Genomic DNA, 12,034 nt, shown 5'->3' on the forward strand with positions numbered 1-12,034 from the left:
TGAGAAATAGAGTTTTTCACACGTTTATTGTTGTGTTTTGATTGTTGACACTTGTGACATAACAAGGTGGCGTTCTTTAAAAACACAACTACTTGAAAGGTAAAAGTGGTCGTTTAATGGAAAGATTGATGTCAATTAGGTGACTAATTAGGGGTCGCTGGTCACGTTGAGCAAAAGTCGCTTAATACCTTAAAGATATAGAGAGAATATGATCGGGGAGAATTTAAAGTGGTCGTTTAAGACAAAAGTCGCTTAATACACGTGGTCGCATGGGCAAGTTAGACTGTACCTAGTACCAAACAAAACTTCAAAGTTTTGAATCTACTATACAATGCATTAATTTTGACTTTCTTTTGGTTGAATTTGCTACTGTTGGTTAAGTTGAATGTGTAAAGCAAAGACATAGTTTGTATGAGGAACAAATGCACAAATTGTCATACCATCATATGCATTAATAATTTCACTTTCATACCATAAAATCGTTCTTATTTACTATAATGCCGTCACTTGTATTCTATTTATTCCTTAAAACTCAAATGTCAACACTTTTGTTGGATATACTTAAAAGTATTGACAATATTTATTATGGTTTCATAAAATGCTATTGTTATTATTGTTTTAAAGAATGGTTTATAATGATACTACAAGAAACACTTAAAAGTAACCCATTTGTAGATGTCTGTATATAAAGATGCTACTGTATATCAAACATTGTATTTTCACACTAAGATAATCTGGCCTTGTTTAATATACAATTGAAAAAACTATTTACAATTTTCCACAACCGTTTAACATTAGACAAATAGAAGTTATAATATTGCGATGTTAGTGTGTGAAATCATTATCCGATTTCTTTTTGTCCCCGACAATTTGACAGAACACACAATGTTGTACACATCTGAAATGCATGGTATGGCCTGTTATTTCTTATGGCGCTTCCATATGGGGTACTAAGTCTTATTCATGTATAAACGCAGTGCAAAATCGAGCCATGCGTTTTTATTTAGGTTTGGGAACTCACACCCCAACTGCAGCTCTATATGGCGAACTTGCTTGGCAACCACCGCATGTGAAACAGTGGGTATCGGTAGCTAGGCTGTGGCATAGATATCATAGAATGAATAGAGATAGACCTAATTATAAAGTTTATGCATATTGTTATTCTAGATCTAGCACTAGATGCAAAAACTGGCAGTTCAACTTTGTAGAACATTTAAAATTGATAAATTTATCACATATATTAGATACATGTAATGTTTTGTCATCTAGGAAATTTTGTGATATGGTTGGGCAAAATAGTATGAATTTGTTTATTAATGAATGGAAACAACGTATATTTAGTCCAACTGGTTCTGTTGGTAGTACCAGAAATAAACTACGCACATATCAATTATTTAAATACCAGTATGAAACTGAAAAATATGTATATTTACCAATGCCTAAAAAGCATCGATCAGCATTAGCAAAATGTAGATGTGGAGTTGCACCCCTCCGTCTGGAAACAGGAAGATATGAGAATTAAGATGTTAATAACAGGATTTGTCCAATTTGTAAACAAAATGTTGAAACAGAAATACATGTGTTAACACAATGTCCTGCTTACCAACTTCTTAGAAATGTCTTATTTGATAAAGCCAAGGATATCAATGCTGATTTTATTAATATGGATGATGAACAAAAAAGTATGTTTGTACTCTCAAATCCCGAACTTGCCAAATTAACTGCCGAAACCTGCTATAATATACATCTCTCACGTTTTGATACTTTGTATCATTAACAAGGTTACGCTTACTTAAATATATTTTATCAAATGTAGAATTCTTTTAAAAATGTACATAAAATGTTGTATCATTTTATTATCTTTTAAAAGGAAATTTCTTTTATGTCTGTAGCTAAATGTAGATAATCATTTAGTCATTGCTAATCAGTTCATCTCTGGTCTGATCAGGGTTGATATAGGTCTTTATAGGTGTATTTTTTTTTATTTGTTTAATTTTTTAAACAGTTATATTAATCTTCATGATTATAGGGCAGATCTTAAAGTATGGATTAGCAATGGTAATCTAAATTTTATTTTATTTTTTTTTAAACAAGTAAAGGTAAAGAATTTTTACTGTCTCACACATCATTTTTACAACATCATATTTTATCTATGTTTATATGTCAGGATGGAATACAAAATGTATATCATTAGAGTTTTGAAGATATAAATAAGAAAATAATATACTCAGTAACAATCAAAAATGTTTAATCATTTGTATTTTTGATTTTATCTAGTAGTTTTAAAGTTGTATAACGATAGTCTCCTATAAATCTGCGATAGATTGGCCATGCTTTTTATATATGTATTATGTAAATGTTTTGTACTATGTAAATATGCATGGATGAGACGTAAATAAACAAACAAATATATAATAATATTAATATTCTGAAATCGAGAATTAAATACATCACATTCCTGTTCTGACTAGCTGTTCACATAACATGGTAAAAATAAATGCATTGTCTTTTATTTACAAACAGGGAAATACGAAATCATTGATTTAAGTCTTTAAAGAAACATTTTATTTGTTTAATGAATATGTGAAATACTGATATATTGCTATTTCAAATAGCAACACTTAAACGGTCAGTTATTTAATGACCTAAGTTAAATGGGGGAGGAGGGGAAAGAACTGTGTGTTTATTCGAAGTATCATCGTTGAACACATATGGATGAATGTCTCTACATGTAGAAAAAGACATGGCTAGCAAGCCTATATGTTACTTTGTCAACTGTTTTAATTATTACAATTCGCAAACAACTTAGTATCATGTTAATTATTAAGTATACAGAATGTGTTTAACAAATAACGTATGAAACCTCATATTTTTTAACCTTAAAATAGTAAAACATCTATAATAATAAACGGAAACTAACATTTAACTTAAATTATAACATTTAAGGTTTTTACAATAGTGTCACAAAGTACACACGTGGTTATCGGTTTATCTTGGGCGACATTATTGACAGTGTTTCATTACAGGACATTCTAACTCATCAAGCGCCCGGCTAGCTCAGTCGGTAGAGCATCAGACTTTTAAGGCTGAAGAACCTCTGATATCTGAGGGTCGTGGGGTTCGAGTCCCCCGTTGGGCGTACATTTTTCATTTTGTTTGTATACTATACATATATAAATCCAATTTTTTGTACTAAGATAAAAAAATACACACTTGTTACGAGTATTATACCAATTCATTGTCACAAATCTTGATTTTTGTCTTGTGTTCCGTTTTTGGTATTACGATGATGTTTTGAATAACTAATTTACTTACTTACTGAAAGATGAATAATTATACATCGAAATCTGTCAATAGCAATTATTGCCCCGTAGTAATCTATATGCTCCACCTTGAAACCTTCCCGTCGGTTTGAAATAAGAAATTATGATATTCCGCAATTATTAGTACTTAATTAAAAATCCACTTTTGAAAATCAAGAAAACCAGTCAATTTAAAATTAATGTTGTTGTATTATATTTAAGTAAAGGCACTCATCAATAAACTCTTATATGACTGCATATCTCGGATACATTTGCAATAAAATGTTTTAAAATAAATGTTTTAATCAAGTTTGTATTCTTAATTCTACTGAAAGTTAAACATATACTCGTATATCAATTTCAGTTTAATTTTCTTATTTATAAAAAAGACGTTTAAAATATTGGAGACAAGGGAGATTTATCGAAAGTGGGAATAAATAACCATTGGATAAAAATGTAAAACTGACACTGTTTATAAAAATAATGCAATGTGGAAATTATTTATTAGCACCACTGTCTGTTTTCATAACGTAATGACTAACTCTGATGAGAAACGGAAACAGATCATTTTGCACGAATAAGAACTGTATTATGTGTGTATTCAATGCAAATCAAATAGATAAATATGGGAATTATTCTATTTATCATTCAGTATAGAAAGATAATATACGTCTATTTAAAACTGTGTATCAAATGTAAATGATAAATCTGTCCCCAAGAGATAATATTTGTACTTGATTATTCACCTTCAAATTGTTTGTGTTGTTTATATCTCCCCGGGATATATTATAATCAGACAAGCCACACAAACACGAACATTTAGTAATTTAATTTAATTGCAAACGTTTCGGCTATATGCCTTCATCAGTGCAAAACATAATAAAATTACCGGAAGCGACGTCATAACTTAACACGCGTTAAACGCGCGAAAAACGTTATGGCGTTTAGCGGCAAAACTATGATAACATGTAGAAACAAATATTTATGCTATAAATAAAGCTGGTACAATGAATTAAAATGGATCAACAGTGATACAGATGTCTATTAGACAGTGTTAATAAAAATAAGATAATAGACAAACATATTAATATTCATGTAACCTATTATAAATCAAACAATACTTTATTATTTAGTCCATTTGGAATCATAGTATTTAATTTATGAATCCAAAAAGATTCTTTACATAACCGGTCCATGTTGTTGTCTATAATTTCTATAGGTAAAAATGAAAAATCTGACAATGAACACTTATTATCGTTTGATCCGAAATGGATCGCAACATGTGAAACTGATTAACGTCACAATTTCTTTATATCAAATCTATGTTTATTCATTCTGCATGATACATTTTGATTAGTCTGACCTACGTATTGCTTTTTACAGCCTTTACATGTAATGAGGTAAATTACATTACGCGTAGTACAATTAACATCATTGTGTAAATCAAAAGAACTACCTGTTATGCTGCTATTAAATTGGGAACCAACAATTATATTGTTACAATGTGAACATCTACTTCGTAAACATTGGCTAGATAAAAATGTGTCGATCAAGTAAAGCACTTCTAATAAGATGATCTCGAATGTTTTAGGACGTCTATATGCTAAAATAGGTTGAACTTGTTATGTATATTTTTAACGCTTACCTTATCAGACAAAAGTAATAGATCCAATATTTATTTAAGATTTCACAATATTAGGCAGAGATGTATTAAAACATACAGTAAAAGGTATTATTGAACTAGTATTTTAACGACAGGACTTTTAGAGCATCATTTTGGGACATGCCTTCAATTTTAGAAAACGCTTTCTCAATAATAGATTTAGGATAATTTCTATCAGAAAAATATCTATTTAACGTATCTAAAGACTGCTTAAAAGTACGTCATCGGAAATGACACGTCTATAACGTTTAGCTTGACTAAACGGGATACCACGCTTACATGATAAAGGATGAGAGGATGTAAAATCTAAATACAAATGCATATTTGTAGGTTTGCAAATATATCGGTAACAATTTTTCCTGTTACGTCTTTAGATACAGAAACATCAAGAAAAGGTACCGAACTTTTAGAAATATTGTAAGTGAATTTAATATTCGGGTGGAAACTATTTAAGGAATCTATAAAAAAGTTAAGCGTTTCCAAAGAATCATTCCAAATCATAAAAATATCATCTAGGAAACGTAACCAGACATCAGGTTTTACATAAGTAGAGTTAAGAAATTGCTCTTTCTAGTCTACCCATGAATAATGAAGCATAAGAAGGTGCCATAGGACTTCCATTGCTGTGCCCATGGTTTGTAAAATAACTCTGATCGTTAAACTCAAAGCAATTATTATGTAAAACAATATTTAACAATTTCCTTATATCATTAGCTTTGATGTTATTGTTTCCTTTATCTTTCTGTAAAATATATATATACAAGATTCAATACCTTCATTATGAGGGATATTTGTGTATAATGTGAAACATCAAGGGTAACTAGATAGGTGTCTTTGTTTAATTTAAGATTAAACCTTATTTATGAAGTTGGTGGTATCCTTGATATAGGAAGGCAAACTTTGCATATAAGAGATTTATAAATAAAGTCTAGGTTTTTCGCTATGTTCTCTCAGTACCTCCCCGAGCTACTGCTGAAAAATGGGACGACCAGGGTATCCAAGAGAAGTCTCTCATCATATTGATTTATGCGTTTTCGGTAAAAATGTAAAAACTGAGGTGTACGAATAGTAGCCACCGGGAACATGTCAAATTGTTTAGTAATGCTTACATTATTTTTCTGTATTTCATTTACACATCTCTCTCTACCTTTTAACTCTAGTCAATTATGCTTTGTTCCTTTTCTACTTTTTTGTAATATCGCTCATCGTTCAGTTGTCGATTCACTTCGCGATGTACTTCTGTTTGTCCATTATAACGATGGTATTGGATTCTTCTGCCTTTTTGATAATAATCCATTTGTATCACGAGACCCTAGGTCTTTAAGCGACTGGAGTTCTTGTTTGGATACTATTAGGACGCAAACCGCTCTCTTTTGTTTAGAAGAGTGCATAATTCTCTCTTTACTTCACATAGCCTCAATATAAAAATCCAAATAAAATGTCTCTCCCGCTAGGTGGGTAAAGTAGATGATTTTTATTATAGAACGGCAAATTTTGATATTCTTCTTTTTGGTTATTATCATCGCTTTCGTTGTTTATCATTTTTATACAAATCGTTGAAGTATTCTTTTAGTCTTAAACGTCTTGAAAAATGAAAAAACTTCTTCCGCTAATCGAACCTTATCATGCGAATTATATCGTGGACAAAATCCTAACCCTTTTCCAAGCACTATCAGTTCAGTTTCTGACATTGGGCGTGATGATAAGTTCAACACTGTTTTTTTACCTTGTTGTATCTGACTTTTCCGCTATATATTATATAAGATATATTATCAGACAAATTGTAAATTTGTACTGATCGATGAGGTAAGATAAAAGCAAATTTTCATTTATCTTTTTGAAAAAACATAACTTTTGCTGATCATCATAGATAAAGTGTACATAACTGTATTCAAAAACAAGATAATCAATGGCAACCCACTTATCACACATGCAAGTATATACATGTGTATACTAGACAAAATTCCATAGTTCACTCAAATCACATTTTATCTTTGTTACTAATAGTTGCATTTTAACAGTTTATGATCATTGTCGCCGTATACTGTTTGAGTTTAATTATTTAAATTCACATTATATGTGTTATATCAATAGCGCATGAGTGTCTAAAATGTTTAGTAATGATAGATTTTATCCGACTCTGAAAAGATGTTTATGAAGTATTATTTATTCATTTTCTCTCTAAATGCTAATACTTAACTGTAAATGAAAATATGAGGCTTTAATAACTGGATCTTTACCTAGTGCGATAAATGGCAGCAACGTTACTTTATTCAAATCAAATAGATTTTGCGATATTTTTCTTATCTCACGTGTTAAGATTCTTTTTGTCACAACTCAGTTTACACTCTGATAAACGCGAAAAAGCTTATTGACTAGATTATTTTGTACGTCATTTTCTTTATTTTCTGTTGCAAACAATTAAACAAGCAAACATGATAATTGGAATATTTGGGAAAAATGCTCAACATTCAATTGATTTTAATAATTGAATATACAAGATAAATACATGTACATGTATTTGAATAAATTAGTAAGGTTACAGTATCTGAAACAGTTGTTTTTTAAAAGTACGATAGTCTTATAAGTGAAATAGTTTAATATACAGTAATAAAAACCAATAGTTATTATCATAAACCGTTTTAGATTAGTAAAAAATAAGTCATAGTATAATAATGTACATCACATTCCTGTTCATGTTGTTAACATAACATGATGAAAATAAATCTATTGTGCTTTGATTTATTTACAAATAGGGAAATAGGTAACCATTGATTTAATCTTAAAAGGAATTGTTTGTTTGTTTGTTAAATTAATAATCATGTAAAATACAGATATATTTCCAATACCGACACTTTAAACTGTCAGTTATTCAATGACTTAAGCGAAATAGGGGTAGTGATATGTGTGTATCGGCATTGTTTGAAAACGTTTGAGCAACGTCTCTAATGGTAGGAAAGAACACAGTTTGTGTAACTTCATTCATATGTTTAATACATACACTTTAATATTTCCATATAGCGTAGTCAGCATTTTATGATTGTGTTAAATACATCTAAATAACTTTATAACATGTATAATGCCTCCGATTTTATAACGCAAAATGACAAAAAAAAATCTGAGCTATAAACACATGGAAATTACATTTTATTATTTCTTACCCGCCGTCTTAAGTGTTGTTATTGTTTTATTAATTTCTCTGCGATATTTTTAATGCAATTGATAACTTTTTATAGATTCAAGATTCAAGATTCAAAATATTTTATTTGGTAACGTAAACATGACGTTTCTTGCTACACAACACATATATACAATGATACAATATAACATGTCAACATGACACAAATTTATAGACAATTATATTTTTAGCGGAAAATATGATACATATAGTCAAAACAAGAAAGAAAATGGAAACAAGGAGGTTGAACTAATGGAGATTTTGCATATTTAATGACTTACAGCTAAATAACAATCAAAATCAGTCAAATGTTTCATGAAATTATTGAATTATAACACGGACAATTTGTATATTTTTGGTATATACAGTAATAAGCTTATTCAGATATCATATTAACAATACCTTGACGTATTTCAAACGCTTCATATATATATTTACATAATTTAAGTTGCATGTTGCTGTTGGTATTCTGCATTAGTTCAACGAATTTATGGACACTAGGTCTATTATAATAATATTTCTTTAAGTACTGTTTACGTATATCATTATAAGCATTACAAATACAAACAAAATGAAAATCGTCTTCTATATCACGTGTATTACAAATAAGACAATATCTCTCACTACGTTCAGTTCTACAATTACCATACCGTCCAGTTTCTATTCTAAGTTGGTGTGATGATAATCTTAATTTTGTAAAAGCAATCCTAAATGTCTTAGGAATTTTATCAAGATACAGTGAGTACTCAAATGACGTCTTAAAAAGACTATATGTGCCTAGGCTCGGGCTAGTTGTTACATTATGATACCATGACTGGATGAATTGATCAATAAGAGTTTGCTTTAATAATAAATGTACATTTTTAAGGTTATAAATACTTGGATTATACCATATATATGACAAACCTGCATTATCTAACAATGAGTTCACATTAGACAACCAGTTATTTTTTCTCTATTAATATCATTTAACATTGATGTATGTAGCAACGCTATATGTCGCAACGCCGCTATATATGTCGCAACTAACGCTAAATGTCGCAACGCTGACGCTATATGTCGCAATCAACGCTATATGTCGCAATCGCCTACCGCTAAATGTCGCAACGTTGCCGCTATATGTCGCACAAAAATTGATTGCCGCTAAATGTCGCAACCCCTTGACGCTAAATGTCGCACTTGGTAGGAAAGTAACAGATGGAACTGACACAAAAAGTAAGTGTTAAAACATTTAAAGTTTATATCATTTACACATGAAAACATATCCTAGTAACCAAACAAAAGTTGTATTTCGCGGTCTATGGCAAAAACCTTGTATGGCCATAGAAACAGTTTTTGATTAAAGGGATGGATTTGGTTCTCAACCACGGACCAGGTGTGAGATCAAACTTTCTCGTTGAGGATGTCTTTCTCACAAAATGCATCAACAAAAACATTTGGATATACATGTATATTTGTTATATTATTTGACATAACTGAGCAAACCGCTTGTTATTGCTAAGGGGGAACTATATCTTAACATTTTATGTTAATAGCTGCCATTATAAATAGTGGTCGAATAGCCCAGTCTAGGTAATTCGAATTTGGTATTTGTCCAGAGAAGATATATACATGTACTTATGTATTGAGTAATAAAATGTGAAACATCAGTGTGTTCCCTCTCCGTTATACGACAGGGGATACAACAATATTTTGATATCCGAAGTAGCCTACTGTGTCCAATTTCTCATATTATACTGCGCTTTGTTTAAGCCTCGTTTTTTCTCCGTTACATGGATACTTTTGTAATGGTTTGATATTGTAGCTTCATTTTTACTTCAACATGGTTTCGTTTGTGGCGTTTTCATAATGAAGTATCATTTTCATTTTTATAATGATACATTTGCCTTGTTTTACCATTACATGAAATACTTTTGTAAAGTTTTCCTTATTGCAGCCTGGTTTTCAGTGTCACATTTCCTTATTGTAGCCTCGTTTTCATTATAATAGGGTTACTATAGTCTCTTTTCCTGCGTTTAGCTGTAACGCGAATACGTTTGTAACGTTTCCTTACTGTTGCCTCGTTTACACTGTAACGCGGATATGTTTGTGACGTTTCCTTACTGTTGCCTTGTTTACACTGTAACGCGGATATGTTTGTGACGTTTCCTTACTGTTGCCTTGTTTTCACTGTAACGCGGATACGTTTGTGACGTTTCCTTACTGTTGCCTCGTTTTCCCTGTAACGCGGATACGTTTGTGACGTTTCTTTACTGTTGCCTCGTTTTCACTGTAACGCGGATACGTTTGTGACGTTTCCTTACTGTAGCCTCTTTTTCATTGTTACATGATTACGTTTGTGACGTTCGTTATTGAAGCCTCGTTTCCATTGTTACATGGTTACGTTTTATGACATTTCTTTACTGTAGCCTCGTTTTCATTGTTACATGATTACGTTTGTGACGTTTCTTTATTGTAGCCTCGTTTTCATTGTAACATGGTTACGTTTGTGACGTTTCTTTACTGTAGCCTCGTTTTCATTGTTACATGGTTACGTTTGTGACGTTTCTTTACTGTAGCCTCGTTTTCATTGTTACATGGTTACGTTTGTGACGTTTCTTTACTGTAGCCTCGTTATGGTTACGTTTGTGACGTTTACCTTCTGTAGTCTCGCTTTCATCGTAACATGGTAACGTTTATGACGTTTTCTCCCTGTAAAGCACGTTTTCACTATTACATGGATTCGTTTGTGACGTTTCTTTACTGTAGCCTCGTTTTCATAGTTACGTTTGTCACGTTTCCTTTAAGTGGCCTCGTTTGTATTGCAATATGGTTACGTTTGTGACATTTTCTAATTACATGTATATTCTCATTTTGATCGAAACAAGGACACGTTTGTGAATGGTTACTCTATTTCCTGATTTACATGAACACGAACACGTTTATGACATTAAATTATTATCTCATATTCTCCCTTATATGTTTTATCCTCTTTTTCCTCGTAGCACTGATACATTTGTTAACTTAATGTATCGTAGTCTCATTTTAACTTCACCATGGTTTCATTTTTGATGTTTCTAAATTATTTCGAAGCAGAGTTGTTCGTTCCTCACATATATCACATCTGCAATATGCTAAATGACAAGAATCTTGTCAAAACGTAACAATTTTTTAACACTTTGACTTTAAATATAAGACCATAGATAAAATGCACAAATAGAAGCACGTTGTAAAGATGTGATAAATTTTATCATCATTTTTATTGGAACTTTTGTCATGTCCAAGTATGCAGATGATGTCATCACGCAGATGCAAACAAAACACTTGAAAGTGATTTTAATATAATTTTAATATGTGGTAGAAACATTCCTGTCTGGACCTCTGTCAGTTTGGAGGCAGTTGCTTTATTCTGGCGACATAAATCGCAAAATTATTCATTTCCAAAATGTCAACATACGAGTATGTCAGTGCGGTTTTGGGACTACTTTCTGAGCCAACTATACTAAAGCGAATGGAATAGATTATATTTTTCTTATAAGTTTCGTTTTCATCGTTACATAGATGTTTGTTACGCGTTTTGTTAAAGTCTAATAGATTCCAGTACATTTGTTACGTTTTGTCATTGTAGTCTCGTTTGCATTGTAACATGCCGTTTGTGAAGTTTTCTTGTTGTTTTCTTGTTATTATCGTAACATAGTTACGTTTGTAACATCTTCTTCCCGTAGTTTCATTTTCAATGTTACATATATACGTTTGTGACGTTTTCTTATTGTAGCCTCGTTTTTATTGTAATTGAAACATGCTCACGTTTTTGACGTTTTGATATTGTAGCCTCGTTTTAAAACTGACATGGTTACGTTTGTGACGTTTTCTTATTGTTGCCTCGTTTTCGTCGTTACACGGTTGCGTTTG

General features: G+C 31.2%; 1 non-coding gene across 1 annotated transcript; it reads left to right on the plus strand.

Moving 5' to 3' along the window:
* Nucleotides 1-3,046: 3,046 nt before the first annotated feature.
* Nucleotides 3,047-3,139, plus strand: Trnak-uuu (transfer RNA lysine (anticodon UUU)). Its single transcript is given in 2 exon segments — nt 3,047-3,083; nt 3,103-3,139. It is a non-coding gene; the product is annotated as a tRNA-Lys (tRNA).
* The last annotated feature ends 8,895 nt before the right edge of the window (nt 3,140-12,034 follow it).

This window comes from Ruditapes philippinarum, unplaced genomic scaffold (genome assembly GCF_026571515.1).
Source record: "Ruditapes philippinarum isolate M1 unplaced genomic scaffold, ASM2657151v2 ctg4724_1_1_1_1, whole genome shotgun sequence".
Classification (NCBI taxonomy): domain Eukaryota; kingdom Metazoa; phylum Mollusca; class Bivalvia; order Venerida; family Veneridae; genus Ruditapes; species Ruditapes philippinarum.